Here is a 14,716-nt window from a genome sequence, read left to right as displayed (position 1 = left end):
AGGACAGTATTGGATAGGGGGACTGTAATTTTAGTTTCGATTGTGCACACTAGAGTGCACTAAAGTAATATAATGTTTTTCATAAACTGTTCTAGTATTTTCATAAAGTGTTATTATGTCTTTTTGTGTATGTAAAATGTTATAAATGTGTTTTAGCAGTATGAATGATGCGTGAGTGTGGATTAATGTTAATATGAAGATAATTATTTAACGAGTTGTGTGGTAGGATTTAGTGTGGGAACATTTCGAAGAAGTATGGATATGGACAAAGGGGATTTTTGTAGAATAGATTTGTAAAGTAAGTTTATGGTAAAGGGAAAGTTAATTCAGGTATAAATAACAATAGTAAATAACTTTATGCATAAACAAAACTTCAGCATATTAGATAATTACGTCGGTAAAAAGTGTAGTCGTGAGGTTTACTAGTTTGCGATTGGTTATGGATGAAAAGCGCGGACTGACGCGGGAGAATGTTGTTTTGCTATTGGCTGTTGAGTAAACTGACCTATGGTAAAGCAATATTCTTCGCGCGCCTTTCTCTGCTTGCAGAGATGACTTAGGCCGGTATTACACTATCAAATTTCTTTGTCCAATATCTTTGTCCAAAATCTTTGTCAAAGATATTTGATAGTGTAATAGGGACTTTGTCAAATGTCGTCCAATATTTGATCAAATCTAGGGCCTCGCTGTATATTTGATCAAAGAAACCGCTTGTCTTCTGTTCACTGCAATGTGACATGTTAGCACATGGAGCGCTAGCATCGCTGCAGCGTTCTGTCGTCTGTAATGTTTTTATAACCATTGCCGGTAAATACAATTGGTGTGTGCCGACAACTACAAAATTAATAGAGATGTATGAAGCTGATGAGGCGCTTTACAACGTGAGGCACCCTGAATACAAAAATTGATTAAGAAGATTGGAGACCTAACCTGACCTAACCTAACCCAACCTAACATAACCCTCTCCTGTAGCAAGGAATCGGAGTGTTATAGTGAGCCTGTCTTCTGCAGATGTTGCAGTTCTTAAGTGAATATTGTGCTTTGTGATATGAGGATACACTTCATTGAGCACATACAGAAATGTATGCTCATCCATTCTTAAGTAATTGATGTACGACTTGACGTCTTCCACTGTAAGCTCACGTAACAAGTTTTGTTGAATGCTTTTATCGTGTCGTCGTAAAACCCACGGCTTCACCCAGATTAGATTAGTTTTTTGTTCCATAGATCCGTGCTGAGGAGATCCTCGTGGATGTGGAACATGTCGATTTTTTTAAGCTGAAATAACAATACTAATAGTATGAATAAATACATCATTTGTTTCTATTAAAAATTTCGCCAATGGAGTAGAAGGAGTTGGCCAGTAGTAAGTCTTTCAGGCTCCTTTTAAACTGATCTTTTTTTCTAACTAAATTTTTTATGTTTCCTGGCAAATTATTGAAGATGAGTCCTGAGTAGTGGACCCCTTTTTGAACTAAAGTAAGTGCTTTTAAGTCCTTGTGCAGATCATTTTTGTTCCTGGTACTGTATGTATGAACTGAGTTGTTTGTTGGAAAAAGAGATATATTATTTACGACAAATTTCATTAAGAAGTAAATATACTGAGAGGCAGTAGTTAGTATACCCAGTTCTTTGAAGAGGTTTCTGCAGGAGGTCCGTGAATTTACTCCACAAATAATACGTATTACACGCTTTTGGACCTTGAAAACTTTTGTTTGACTTCAAGATTTACCCCAAAATATTATCCCATATGACATTATGGAATGAAAGTATGCAAGCTTTTTCATTTTTATGTTGCCTATGTCTGCTAACACTCGAATTGTAAATACAGATTTGTTAAGGCCTTTCTGCAGTTCTGTGGTGTGCTCCTCCCAACTGAATTTATTATCAAGTTGTAATCCCAGGACTTTTAAGACTGTCAACCTCGTATGTATGGTTCCATTTTTTTCCCCCACTTCTTTTCCGCATGTGCACACAATGCAATTGGAGTACGTAGAACTGCTGCGGTTAATAACAAGTTGTTGTCAGCCATCTTGAACTTTCACGAAAAATTTGATGACAGTGTAATACCCCTTGTAGCGCTACGTCAAAGATGTTTGTCAAATATATTGGACGGAATATTGGATCACATCTTTGATCAAATCTTTGACAAAGAAATTTGATAGTGTAATACCGGCCTTAGAGTATTCTAGAGAAGAGTCGAAGCCTAGCCATGAAAGAGATCGGACGTGCGCAGTAGTAGTTCCGATAGAAACGATAAGTTGCCGGATCTAGCAGTGTTCCATACATCAAAAGTGTTGGAAAGTGACGGCATAATTATTCAGATGGGCGTGTAGAAACTTCGGAATTTTTAAGTGAATTTTGTGACGAGAAAAGACATATATTCCGCGTGCCGTATTGAGCAGGTCGGTGGCTAAAGACTGTGACTGCATTTGGTACCGACAGACTTAATATTTGGCGAGCATTATCAATCAAAAACAATCAGTAGCAATTACGTTTTTGGGAAATGCATCACCATAAACTTGCTAACGTGAGTGAAAGGGATTATGAGTGACTGTGTTAAGACTAGCACGGGCTTGGCAGTGATACTTGTTCACCTAAGTTTCAGAATATATTAATTGAGGACAACATTTCCAACCTTTCATTTCATATGAAAACTTTCTCCCGAAACGTAGATTAGTGACTTAAATTGCAGCCTGGTTCACGTCGAAGTACAGAAGGTTTTGCTCGGCTTCCCTACTGATGATCTGCTGAGACAATGTTCACAGGTAGGTGCAGGTACGTCGTAATGGGACGGAAAGAACCACGCCGCCGCAGCACATTGTGGTACCAATTGTGCTGTTTACTTAATCGGGGGAACAGTCTTGAAAATATGGTGTGAGCCGGGGATGTATTCTACGCGCATATTTGGTACTGTATAACCTTTTCGCTTCTCTGCTGCTTCCGTTTGCTTGTCCACGTGCAAAAAAACATGTCTGCAGCTTAAGTCACCGGTTACAACTCTATCTGGTTATTGCTGCTCGAAGTAGTACTTCAGCTTGTGAACGCAGACTGCAGTCTACTACAGTGCACACTTTGTATGACAGGATTGTTCATGTTAGTACACAGTACGCCGTCTACTTTGGATTAATTGTATTAGTATCCCAATCTCTACACCTAAGTTCTCGTCGTGTTTCTGTTTGTCTACACTACAGCATCAACAGCACCGGTATATGTATTCCACTGTCAGAGATATCAGAATGATTTTCGCTTGTAACTGTCGGCTCGGTCGTGTCGGACCAGTGTCCCTCACCTCAAATTGATAAATCTACCGTTCCCCATCATACCTGAAAGTCGGTAATATCGTCACGGGACCACAATGTCCATGGGAATCTCCATTACCTGCCTTATGTGTAATGGCAACCTGTTGACATCTGCACCAGAATATAAAACCCGTTCTGAACTCTAGACCCGGTGTACAGCCTATACGGAAATAAATTTTTCTCCTAATATTGTGGATTTTCACGTCAAGGTTCGTACTAAATTCATCCTCATTATCAACCACAAATATTATACACTGTAAATGTGTCGGAATATGAGTGCCAGAAACACTTCGGATTTACCTGAAGAGGCCTCTGCAAGAATTTCGATCATCAGATTTGCATGATAATCTTATACCACTCGCCTCTGTAGATTTTTGACCTTAGCTACATTGCCCCAAAAGTTTACGCCGGAGGACAGTACTGAGTGAAACTATACTAGTGATCCCATGTGCGTGTCATCACAGTGAAATTTCAAAGTTATCCAGTCAACAAAGACCAAAAAAGTCGAATTCGGGGGAAAAAATTCGCTGTCGCAAATTTTTGTGCAGTGGCAGGGGGGGACTGCCATGAACAACATAGTATTAAAAATCACGACCGCTAGGGCGTGAGCGTGGTGGTAGAGGCCGGAGGGGTGGAGGTGGGGAAGTAATCATTTAATAAACTGAAAATAACTCCACTACATAAACACGAGCTCAGTGAAGTTGTCTGCACTACTCGTATAAGAGAAGTCGGCAGGAATTGATGGGGAGATGCAGTCTGTAAACTAATTAGCGTGCAGCTCTCGTGATGGGGACAGTTGTAGTTTAAGTAAGAACGCCACAAGTGCTATACTGGATGACTAAGAACAATTTTCCCCTCTAGCATTGTACAATAGTGTGCAGAGATTTAGCTTGATTCTGTCCATATGCGTTTCTTGCGTTAGTGTTATTAGTCACTCATGCCTTTATTCCATATAGTGTTAACGCACTCTGTGGAAAATAAACAATCCCCCTCCCCCCTCTCACACGGGCGCATCTGCACACTTTGTCGCCAGTAATTCATGAGAACTCATAAGGTGCCCTGAGGAGGGCTACATAACTGTGAAATACCCTGTGGCTGCTTCCTGTGACGTATTGGGAAGACAGAGTAGGGAATCACTTGCTCGCTCTTCAGTTTGCAGAGCCATGAAGATGGAAACTACATGATCACAATCCGGAAACGTACCCCTTCTCTCCCGCTTCTGCACTCTACCCCTCCACCCCCACTACCAACCGTACTATATCCTCAGAACACAATATATTCCTTAATTCCAATCTACAGTGCCTAGACGTTCTTCAAGCGCTTCATTTGACAATAAATATTAATTTTATACCATTATTTTTAATAATCTGCGATTTTTCCATCTCCTCTAACGCGGAAACTATTAGTTCTTGAGAAAAGAATGAATATGAACCTTTTTTTTTGTAGGAAAGTTCTGGTGGTTTAATTTTGTAGGGGAAAATGTTTTCGCTACAAGCCGCGATTTTCGAGTTACTCAAACGATCACATCCCACCGGTCGCAATTTTTAGCAAGCTGTTCATGGCACTCCTTCCTACCACTGTACAATCATTCGCGATAAGTTTAGTATTTCATCCATTTTCAGCAACGATAGTCTTATATAATGAAATATTAAGCAACCATTGCATAAAGGAAATTTAATTTCTTTATTGGTTTCGGGCACTTACTGCCTATCATCAGAAGGTTATGCGTATCACACTGGTAAATAAATTAAATTTCTTTCATGCAACTGTTTGGTTATTATTTCATTACAAACATTTCCGACTACATGAATTTTTCCCTTTGTCTTCCTTCGTTGACTGTTCTAACAAGGGAACCTCCCCATCGCTCCCCACTCAGATTTAGTTTAGATGGCACAGTGGATAGGCCTTGAAAAACTGAACACAGATCAATCGAGAAAACAGGAAGAAGTTGTTTGGAATTATGAAAAAAATAAGCAAAATATACAAACTGAGTAGTCGATGCGCAAGACAAGCAACATCAAGGATAGTATGAGGTCAGGAGCGCCGTGGTCCCGTGGTTAGCGTGAGCAGCTGCGGAGCGAGAGGTCTTTGGTTCAAGTCTTCCCTCGAGTGAAAAGTTCACTTTCTTTATTTTTCGCAAAGTTATCATCTGTCCGTTCGTTCATTGACGTCTCTGTTCACTGTAATAAGTTTAGTGTCTATGTTTTGCGACCGCACCGCAAAACCGTGCGATTAGTAGACGAAAGGACGTGCCTCTCCAATGGGAACCGAAAACATTTGATCGCAAGGTCATAGGTCAACCGATTCCTCCACAGGAAACACTTCTGGTATATTCTATACAACACTGGTGACGGCATGTGCGTCACTTGACAGGAATATGTTGTCGACCCACCTAATTTGTACACTTGGCGAATGGGTAAAAAGAGTCTTCTACCTTGCCCGATTTTGGTTTTTTTGCGGATGTGATAATCACTTCCAAAAAAGTGATGAAAACATAAGAATTTGTCACATAAACTGAAAAAAAATTAAACTTTTCACTCGAGGGAAGACTTGAACCAAGGACCTCCCGTTCCGCAGCTGCTCACGCTAACCACGGGACCACGGCGCTCCTGATCTCGCGCTATCCTTGATGTTGCCTATATTGCGCATGGGCTACTCAGTTTGTATATTTTGCTTATTTTTTCATAGTTCCACACAACTTCTTCCTGTTTTCTCGATTGATCTGTATTCAGTTTTTCAAGGCCTATCCACTGTGCCAACTTATAACTAAATCTGAGGGGTGTGCGATGGGGAGGTTCCCTTGTAACTGCACATCTGGCAGAAATGAGTTTTTTGGTCAACTTATCCACGTGTTACTGTCACCTCAGTTTATAATCCATCTGGATTCCTACTATCTTAATACAAAGAGTTCCATCTACTGCGCACCTACGGAACTGTAGTTCTTAGTCCTCCGTCGATCAGTAGCACATTTTTATATATGTACACTCCTGGAAATGGAAAAAAGAACACATTGACACCGGTGTGTCAGACCCACCATACTTGCTCCGGACACTGCGAGAGGTCTGTACAAGCAATGATCACACGCACGGCACAGCGGACACACCAGGAACCGCGGTGTTGGCCGTCGAATGGCGCTAGCTGCGCAGCATTTGTGCACCGCCGCCGTCAGTGTCAGCCAGTTTGCCGTGGCATACGGAGCTCCATCGCAGTCTTTAACACTGGTAGCATGCCGCGACAGCGTGGACGTGAACCGTATGTGCAGTTGACGGACTTTGAGCGAGGGCGTATAGTGGGCATGCGGGAGGCCGGGTGGACGTACCGCCGAATTGCTCAACACGTGGGGCGTGAGGTCTCCACAGTACATCGATGTTGTCGCCAGTGGTCGGCGGAAGGTGCACGTGCACGTCGACCTGGGACCGGACCGCAGCGACGCACGGATGCACGCCAAGACCGTAGGATCCTACGCAGTGCCGTAGGGGACCGCACCGCCACTTCCCAACAAATTAGAGACACTGTTGCTCCTGGGGTATCGGCGAGGACCATTCGCAACCGTCTCCATTAAGCTGGGCTACGGTCCCGCACACCGTTAGGCCGTCTTCCGCTCACGCCCCAACATCGTGCAGCCCGCCTCCAGTGGTGTCGCGACAGGCGTGAATGGAGGGACGAATGGAGACGTGTCGTCTTCAGCGATGAGAGTCGCTTCTGCCTTGGTGCCAATGATGGTCGTATGCGTGTTTGGCGCCGTGCAGGTGAGCGCCACAATCAGGCCTGCATACGACCGAGGCACACAGGGCCAACACCCGGCATCATGGTGTGGGGAGCGATCTCCTACACTGGCCGTACACCACTGGTGATCGTCGAGGGGACACTGAATAGTGCACGGTACATCCAAACCGTAATCGAACCCATCGTTCTACCATTCCTAGACTGGCAAGGGAACTTGCTGTTCCAACAGGACAATGCACGTCCGCATGTATCCCGTGCCACCCAACGTGCTCTAGAAGGTGTAAGTCAACTACCCTGGCCAGCAAGATCTCCAGATCTGTCCCCCATTGAGCATGTTTGGGACTGGATGAAGCGTCGTCTCACGCGGTCTGCACGTCCAGCACGAACGCTGGTCCAACTGAGGCGCCAGGTGGAAATGGCATGGCAAGCCGTTCCACAGGACTACATCCAGCATCTCTACGATCGTCTCCATGGGAGAATAGCAGCCTGCATTGGTGCGAAAGGTGGATATACACTGTACTAGTGCCGACATTGTGCATGCTCTGTTGCCTGTGTCTATGTGCCTGTGGTTCTGTCAGTGTGATCATGTGATGTATCTGACCCCAGGAATGTGTCAATAATGTTTCCTCTTCCTGGGACAATGAATTCACGGTGTTCTTATTTCAATTTCCAGGAGTGTATTTTGCCTCTCTGTGGTCGGTACACTAGTTCAGATTTCTCATGTCGCTAATGTCGTACGGCGGATAGTGCGATGAAAGTTCCTCGCGTCTCCTGTCGCCCAGGGTCATCTTCCTGTCAGGCCCAGCCTTTCTGAGGCCACTATCCCTTAATGACATCAGATATCAGCGAACGCCGCCAGTGAAGTTTAGCACCTAAAAAGAAATGAAGACTCATGTTTATAGTGTGTCGAATGACAATTAGTAGTTAAATTTTTACTAAAACAAGAAATATAAAGTCAATATTGTTGTTGCTTATGTTTAATACTAACAGTTCTCTCTCAGATTTTCTTGGTCGGGGGACCAGGGCAAGTCGCAAGTTATGTTGCATGTTTAGTACGTTCCTTGCTACCATAGTTTAAAGTATACTTTTACAGCTGTAACTTGAGGCGAAAGGAATCGGAAAATTTAAGGTTTCTTCCGATAGTAGCGGTTACTAGCCACGAATCTTTCGTCTAAGTAATGCCACTTCTATTCGATCAAAATCTATCTTAACTTTGTCTTCGCGGACTCCGAGAAATAGTACTTTGCTCAATATTTCGTTACCCGAAAATGTTCCGAGAACCGAGTCATTTACTTCTCGGTTTTCCAAATCAGGACAATAGTTGTTGTTGGAGTCTATCACCGAATGAATTCTACCACTGGATCGACGGGAGAAAATAAAGAGTGGAGTGTAAATGGCCTGGAGTGCTGTTATTTAGCTTATTTGAAGCTAAATAAATTTTCAAAACTACGCTTCCAATGAGTCTGAAACAGAAAGTTAACAATCGGGCTGTATTGCCAGTTATAGCTTTGAAAGGCAGGCCTGGACTCAGTAACTAACTGAATGTTACATGTCGATCTAAGGAGTGGTGGGAATTACTGGGAGAGATAAGAATACTGATGAATTGATCATCGAATATGTAACACTATAACACGCATGTGATTTTTTTCAATACTTTTCTTAAGAATTATCTAATTTTGTACAAGTAAAAATAATTTTTTTCTGTAACTTTGGTATTTCAGCTCTAATTAAAATAATATACGATTTCGTATTCTAAGTGCATTTTTAAAACCAAGTTTAACGATCTTTGTAACTTTATGTAAATTATTATTATAATGAGTAATGTCTGTAGGGAAATACTACGGAAAATTACGTACTTTTGTATTTGTTAGAGAGTAAACTGTGATATCGGCAACGCTTCTGAGTATTGTCTTGTTACGTCAGAGTGCGAGCGCTCGGTACTCCAGTACCAGTCACGATATCGAGATGTTTGTGCCTCGTGGAAAACGAGAATTAAGTATGGTGATACTGAGTCGTTTTTTATGTGGCACATTGGGGGCTACGTAAGTGGTCAGACGAATTAAACTCCAAATAACATCAAGAGCCTGCCGCAAAACCGTCTGCAATTAACCAGTGTTCTCTTAATGAATGGAGCTAATGTATAGACGCCGACAACATCTTCTCGTCAGAATCGACGACCTGTAAGACTGTTCACATCAGATTAGCTTAGAGCTTTTGTAAGGAACATCCAGTGAATTTAATTGAGAACTGGATAACTGCTGTAAGATATTAGAAAACGTGCACGAATAATGTGGTTGCATAGTACTGAACATGTGACCCTCAGACTTTTCTGCGATGTATCACGCACACGTCAAGAGACTTCAGCGGCTGTCTCGTCCAACCCTTAAAAAGAAAGAGAGCTTATTTAGTCGATTAATAATACTTCAAACCTAATAACCGCAGTCACGAACCGATTGTGCGAATATTTAATTAGTCGGAATACTTCCTATGCAAATTTCTATAAAAATATCGACTTTTCTTGGTAATACGTACCCGCCGATGTGTTTCTTCGATAGAGGACGGTAAAATGGTACGGTCAAAGTAATTTCAATAACCGTGTAACGAATAATTTAGGAACATCACAACAAGACGTGGAAAAGTTAAAGAATTGGGGAAGCAAGTACGGTACCACGGAGGGGAAACTTTTAATTTCTGAGCTGCTCTCCTGTCACCACTGCAGAACGACCAACCTAAGGACTATGGAGTCATTCTCTGCCACTCCAGCTAAAAGGCCGCAGGTAAGCTCAGCAACAGGAACTGTTTTATGTTTCTGGAGTAGGCGCTTCACTGTGTCTCCTCCGAGGCAATAAAGCCAGGGAGACCACCTGCCCAACCTCATTTGGGTGCTGCTTCTAGATGGAGCTCGTTCAGACACAAGTTTGCCAAGTTGCTGTTGAATCATTATTAAGAATTAGTGTGGCGGTTACTGCCATCTTTACTTATCCTGTACTGGTCTCCATTACTCTGGAGCTAGCCACGTGTAAAATCACATCGCTGGGGAGCTGGTCACCCCACTACAGTATGCACTTGCCCACTGCGATTGTCGTACTGACGTGCGCACGCAGTTTGGTCTGCCACCTGACTGTACACCACTCACCGATTCTGAAGGGGTAAGAGTTGTCCCACCTGCCAATCTTTATATTCGTATCTCATATCTCTCATGGACAATAGCAGCATTTCCCATCTTTTTGTTAAGATGGTTTCCCATGTTTTACTAGTTAGAACTGTTTTCTTGTCTGTTTGACTCTTGTATCTTCTGATCCCCGTGGAAGAATAGCGATGTGATGAGTAATCGAAAATTGTGGATTGGTGCTGTCCCATGCTGTAAAAGGCTACCTCGCGTTCTAATGTGCTTTAAATGGTCTTTGTTATTGTTGTTGTTGTGGACTTCAGTCCTGAGACTGGTTTGATGCAGCTCTCCACGCTACTCTATCCTGTGCAAGCTTCTTCATCTCCCTGTACCTACTGCAACCTACATCCTTCTGAATCTGCTTAGTGTATTCATCTCTTGGTCTCCCTCTACGATTTTTACCCTCCACGCTGCCCTCCAATACTAAATTGGTGATCCCTCGATGTCTCAGAACATGTCCTACCAACCGATCCCTTCTTCTAGTCAAGTTGTGCCACAAACTCCTCCCCAATCCTATTCAATACCTCCTCATTAGTTATGTGATCTATCCATCTAATCTTCAGCATTCTTCTGTAGCACCACATTTCGAAAGCTCCTATTCTCTTCTTGTCCAAACTATTTATCGTCCACGTTTCACTTCCATTCATGGCTACACTCCATGCAAATACTTTCAGAAACGGTTCCTGACGGTTAAATCTATACTCGATGTTAACAAATTTTTCTTCTTCAGAAACGCTTTCCTTGCCATTGCCAGTCTACATTTTATATCCTCTCTACTACGACCATCATCAGTTATTTTGCTCCCCAAATAGCAAAACTCCTTTACTGCTTTAAGTGTCTAATTTCCTAATCTACTTCCCTGAGCATCACCCGATTTAATTCGACTACATTCCATTATCCTCGTTTTGCTTTTGTTGATGTTCATCTTATACCCCTCTTTCAAGACACTGTCCATTCCGTTCAACTGCTCTTCCAAGTCCTTTGATGTCTCTGAGAGAATTACAATGTCATCGGCGAACGTCAAAGTTTTAATTTCTCCTCCATGGATTTTAATACCAAGTCCGAACTTTTCTTTTGATTCCTTTATTGCTTGCTCAATATACAGATTGAATAACATCGGGGATAGGCTACAATCCTGTCTTTTAAATGGTCAGTATTTATTATTCCATTGATTTACTGATTTTCTGTTACATATTTCTGTCCTTCTCCTTGTCCATTATTCTAAAACTTCATACGCCTAAAACTCCAGCTGACGGTTCAATTTCCCGTCGTGCCATGGCCAGCCGAACAGAACGTCTTTAGGTAAGATAGCTTTTATCTGCGAATGGGGAAGCAGTTACCGATAGGGCAGCAATTTCGGTTAATTATTCTCTTTGATTTGACTGAGACCCACCACGCTGATGTTTCATTCATTCGCCTAATCTACAAGTGCCACAAACATCACAATGTGCGAAAAATTCTGTGGAGGTGTTTATCCGTAAGTAGATGGCAAAAAGGTGATTTCGACAATAATGAGGATCTGTCAAATGTCAGAGCCTGACGAAACACTCATAACAGACATAATTTTCTGAAAATAAGCCATAATCGAAATCTTACTCTTTTTACCAAATACAAAGCATCATTTTACCCAGTCAGGGAGTAATTACACCCAAGGTTTGGATCTATTAGCCTAAGCCTCTGGTATCTTCCAGAAAGATGCCTGTTAAGCTCCGTTCTCCTTAGCCGAGGTCGCTAATGCATACCAGAGCTGAGGTGTTCGGTATGGAGGTGGTAGGAGGAATTTTTGCCGCAATTGTTTGCCTGGCAAGGGCATGAAAGACGGTGGCCTAAAGTTCCTTATCACCAGATTTTGCCGGCCGGTGTGGCCGTGTGGTTCTAGGCGCTTCAGTCTGGAACCGCGTGACCGCTGCGGTCGCAGGTTCGAATCCTGCCTCGGGCATGGATGGTGTGATGTCCTTAGGTTAGTTAGGTTTAAGTAAGTTCTAGGGGACTGATGACCACAGATGTTAAGTTCCATAGTGCTCAGAGCCATTTGAACCATTTTGAACCAGATCTTGCGCCAGCGTCCGGGATTATATTTCAGTGGTGTGAAGCCATGTGACACTATTGATGGTGATCCTTATGTTATATGGGGACATAAATCCCTGCAGTACTCTCGGTGCTGTACGAGAGGAGTAGACTGGGTGCTAACAGCAGGTTTAATCCTCTCCCTTCTCTCATCATGAAACAGAAACATGACACAACATTATACACACACCCTTTACAGTCACCTACACTCAACAAATACACATAACGCACACCTCCCACGCACCGGCTGCAAACGGGTACGGAGAAAGAAAGTTCTTTCCGATTAGGGGAATGAAGAACCCCTCGGAGTCTTCGAACCAACAATGACAGAAGCACTCTTTCTTTTTTGGAACACTAGAATGGGATTCCGTTTTATGCCTGGCGATTTTTTTTTTTTTTTTGCGTTTTGAAATATGTTTCCAACCCTAAGACGAGTTCTGGGAAAGTATCCTTAAAAACAATATTGTCGATTTCCTCTCCCGCACTTGTCCAGCTGGATATGTGCCAGGACTCTGAAGCTACTTTCTCTCTGGGTCTACATCTACATCTATATTCCGCAAGCCATTTCAAGGTGTGTGGCGGAGGGTACTTTGTGCACCACTGTCGCTTCCCCTATTCCTGTTCCAGTCGAGATTGCTCCGCGGGAAGAAGGATTGTTGGCGAGATTCCGTGTTGGTTCGAATCTCCCCAAATTTATCTTCATTGTCTTTCCGCGAGACATATGTAGTAGAAAGCAATATGCTGGCTGGCTCCTCTTGGATCGTACGATCTCGGAATTTTAAAAGTGAACCACACTGTGATGTGGGACGCTTCTCTTTTATCGTCCGCCACTGGATTTTGATGAACATTTCTGTTAAGCTCTCATCATTACTACTATTACCTGTCACTAAATGCGCTGCTCTTCGTTGGATCATCTCTATTTCCTCTCTCTGTGTTATCTGGGACGGGTCTCAGACTAACGAACGATATTCAAGTACCGTCAAGCAAAGGTTTGATAAGCTACCTCCTTTGTGGGTGGACTGCATTTTCTGATGATTGTTCCTGTGAATAACATTTGTCTTCCTTGCGTTAATTTTAGGTAGTCGTTCCACGTCAAATCACTGTGAATGCATACACCACCCGTGGAAAAAGTTCCGAGGCTGATTTTACGCCTGGCGTATAAGCGATGTCAAGAACAGTAATTACGGCGGCAGCTTGAACCAACAGCTGTAAACAACAGATGTGCATTCGAGCAGTCAGTTGTTAGCAGCAGTGTTAGGTATTGGACGTGCGGCTATGGCGAGTCACAGAGCGCAAAGTGTGAGTTAACGAGCATTTCGCTCTCATTTTTAAGTATATGGGCGAAAGAGTCAGCCTTCAGGAATTGTGAAACGAACCCTGTCGTCCAGGACCGGATGCCACAAAGGGCGCAGATTCACCACGACATGGGGAAACTCACAGACGTCTATTGTCTATTTAGAACGTGAAAGTGGTCAAGTTTCGATTATTTAAATATGTTAAAATGTAAAGTAATGTAGACTAAGCTGTAGCCAATCAAATGGACAGCATCAGGAAAGGGAACTACACTAGTCAGTTGAGCGAAGATGTTCGGCGCGCAGGAAACGCGGTCGGAGACTGGCAGAGGGTAGTTCGGCTGGAGACACCGAAGGGTACAGTTCGGATGGAGACGCGAAAGCGGACAGTTCGGCTGGAGACACCAAAGGGAACAGTTCGGATTGAGACGCGAAAGCGGACAGTCGGTCTTTAGGCAACTAGGAAGTGAAACGACTTAGAAAATTTCGTGTTGTGTGGTATCACGGGACTTAGTCTCTGAGCGATGAGCAGCCGCGCGCCTGGCGTGAACTCTTAACTTATCGGTTAAATATCGAGGTGGAGTATTGGACTTGCTTCGCGAGATTGTGAATGATCGAACTGTGTCAAATAGATATGCGCTCGAGTGTAATAGTAATTCTAAAAATGACCACTTTCGCTATCAGTTTGTTTTCTGAATAAACATTATGCTAACCAAATCGGAACTGTGTGGCCTACATCATTTATGGGTCATTAATTTGGTTCCCGATATTATTATTACGGTTATTATATGTTATATGAACTGTGTATTTCGCAGACTTGCCATCAGCCAGACAATTTAACCAAAGTGTCACAAGTGTCTAATTTAGGGCGTGTAATGCGACACGTGCTGTTCAACCCCTAGGCGAATATGAGCCAAGACATTTCGACGAAGAGGAACCGCGTGTTAGGCCGAACATCTATGGGATATTCGGCGTTGACTGTAGAAATTTTCATTTTTGCAATTTCAGCGTTTGGGTAATTTTCAAATGGCACTGCAAAAGATTTTGCTTCAGCACACGTCAGCCCTCAGAATCGTACGACATGTATACATTTCATCGTCAAAACAGACCTTTCACGAAGTTAACATCATTCGCGTAAATCGTTACAAATCGATGTCCTA

This window comes from Schistocerca americana, chromosome 5 (genome assembly GCF_021461395.2).
Source record: "Schistocerca americana isolate TAMUIC-IGC-003095 chromosome 5, iqSchAmer2.1, whole genome shotgun sequence".
Classification (NCBI taxonomy): Eukaryota; Metazoa; Arthropoda; class Insecta; order Orthoptera; family Acrididae; genus Schistocerca; species Schistocerca americana.
The sequence above is the reverse complement of the archived record's forward strand: the minus strand, read 5'-3'. Positions refer to the sequence as shown.